Consider the following 2,471-nt stretch of genomic DNA (forward strand, 5'->3'; position numbering starts at 1 on the left):
TCAGTTTCAAATCGAAGTAAAACGTAATCAAAACCAAACTGAATTGTGTGACCAAGCCGCTTTAAAAAGGAGCAAGGTCTAATGAAATTTCTCTCATTTCTAACGGCTAGGGGCATCTGCAGTTGCAGGTCTTCTAATGGATCAATAAGCTAAAGCTAAGAATTATTTCTCTTTACGCAGTGAAATTGTTTAAATATTTTTGAAATTCTTTAGTTCCTATATCTATTTTTGGCAATAACATCGAAATAAATTTTTATATACACCGATTCATGTTTTTATATATCCGACAGAATGTGGCCATAGACGCCACAACCACGAAGCAAAATTGTATAGTCCATATTGTTCACCTCATCCAAAGCGATCCTCCACGCTACGAGCAGTTCTAAGGGAATTGGTCAACACTTGGCGAAAACAGCTACTATGAAAATATTGAATTTTAATTGCATATGAAAAGTATAAGTGATTTCCTTCTTACGATATTGAATGCAATATTGTGTGAAAGATTTACTTTAAATTTATCTTCGAAAAGTTTATCTAGTTAGCGAAGGCCTTCGTATGGAGCTATAGACATATTTACACAAGTATAATGAAAACGTGGAGGTAGCCACTTATGAAACGTTGCCAAAGAAGTTTTTTCGAGCCTCGAGAAAACTTTCATTCGTTGCTTAACATTGTTAAAATTGCGCTTTAACAAACTTGTACTGCTGCATTACAATATTTCTCCTGTATAATTTACTACAGTTTGGTACATATCCATTATTATTACTCTTATTTATGTATACTTTTGTACTTTTGTGCTTTGCAACGCGAAACTTTTGCTTGTTAGCGCGGGAGAGTTGCTTACTTTCGACCATTCTTGCTTGTTCACTTTGTTGTTGCTTGCGGTACTCAACGCATCCGTTACAACTACTTTTACTCCATTAACTGTTACTTCAAGACTGCTTTGTTGTCATTGCAACTTTTGTCATTATGCCACAGAGTGTTTGAGACATATACAATATACATATTACACGCTGCAACGAAAAAAAAACACACGACATGTCAATGGAAAATGATACTTTAGTACCCTAATTTTGATTTTTTGTGGTAAGCACAAGCCGCTGTAAATATGTAATGCGTCACTTACACTCGCGTTTGATCTTATAAATAAAAGGGCGATTTGTGTCAGATACAAATAAGTGATAATTTATTTTTATTACAAATCTCACTGAACGTAACTTTAATTTGAATAATGAGTTAATTTAAATAACGATTCGATGCGGAACGAAATGTGAAAGAAATGATGATAGGTAACGGTTGCAACATCGCTGTGGTTGATCGAATTGTTCCACAGGAGTAGCTTTTTATTAATTGGGGTTTGGGGTGTTATAATGTGCAGTCTTAACCTGCGTGGTGATATCCCGTGTGGTATGTCCGTGTATGGTGTGAGTGTGCGTCTTGTTCCCAGGTGTGGTGAGTAGTATTAGACAGCGTCAGTTTTTCCCGGATAGAGTGGTGATAGCTATACTAAGGCTTAACTCATTTAACCACATTTCAAGAGAAAAATTTCCAAACCACCTGACAATGCATCCAAATGCACTCTATCAATGAGCATACCAGCCAAGTGTGAGAGGGGTTTGTGATTGGTAAATTAAGCAAGAATTCAGTAACACTAGTAATACTGATATTTAGAGTTGAAGGTAATGCACGCCACAAACCATCTTGTCTTCCATAGAACTGTGAAGTAAATTTGTTCTTTGAGTATCTCAAGTATACTTAGCTGACAACAAAGTGGCCCAAAAGAAAATAACTGCAATATCAACTCAACATCAAAGTCAAGCTGCGGTAAATCAGCTTCGGTGGCGACACACCCGCGCGTCTTCGTCTTTACTTTGCTGTGACAACGAAAATTCTGGTTGGCGATTTCAATTCCCGTTTGTCGTATTTACTTCGAGCAACAACTTTTGGCTATCTTTCGGTCACTAAATTTATGTTAGCTCGTAGTAGAGTGCAACTACATAGGAGTGTAATTTTATAGTAGTTTAATCGCTCCTTGGCGATTTTAGTGCAATTCACAGCGCACAACTTAATCTGCACACACACGCTGCTTTTATTTATTGCATTGCTTGGCAAAGTCAAATAATCAGGGTCAACTAGGGACCATGATGCCTTTAGCTCTTGCTTTACGCGTGTGTGTGTGTGTGTGTATATATGGTAGATGTTGATGGAGTCAACGCATAATGTTTATCGATGATAAATGGGAATTTCACGTTGCTACATTATTTATAAGCATTTATCGTATATGCACCTCAAGATCTACACGGACGCAACGAGTTGTTTGACTGCAGGTGCACCGTATAAGTAAAATAAATACTCCTAAAAATCATTACATACATATACCACATATTAAATGGTGTATTTACTTCAAAAATTATAAAGTTTACCAGACAAGAAACGGCTTTAAATTTAATAAGAATTAGCAAAGTAATAAT

The 2,471-nt window shown here is 36.3% G+C and overlaps 1 long non-coding RNA gene across 1 annotated transcript; it reads right to left on the reverse strand.

Moving 5' to 3' along the window:
* Positions 1 to 354: 354 nt before the first annotated feature.
* Positions 355 to 2,222, reverse strand: LOC138857957 (uncharacterized). The gene is made up of 3 exons (XR_011397210.1): positions 1,127 to 2,222; positions 476 to 1,013; positions 355 to 418 (listed from the first exon to the last, which is right to left on the reverse strand). It is a non-coding gene; the product is annotated as an uncharacterized lncRNA (long non-coding RNA).
* Between the last annotated feature and the right edge of the window lie 249 nt (positions 2,223 to 2,471).

This window comes from Bactrocera oleae, chromosome 2 (assembly GCF_042242935.1).
Source record: "Bactrocera oleae isolate idBacOlea1 chromosome 2, idBacOlea1, whole genome shotgun sequence".
Taxonomy (NCBI): domain Eukaryota; kingdom Metazoa; phylum Arthropoda; class Insecta; order Diptera; family Tephritidae; genus Bactrocera; species Bactrocera oleae.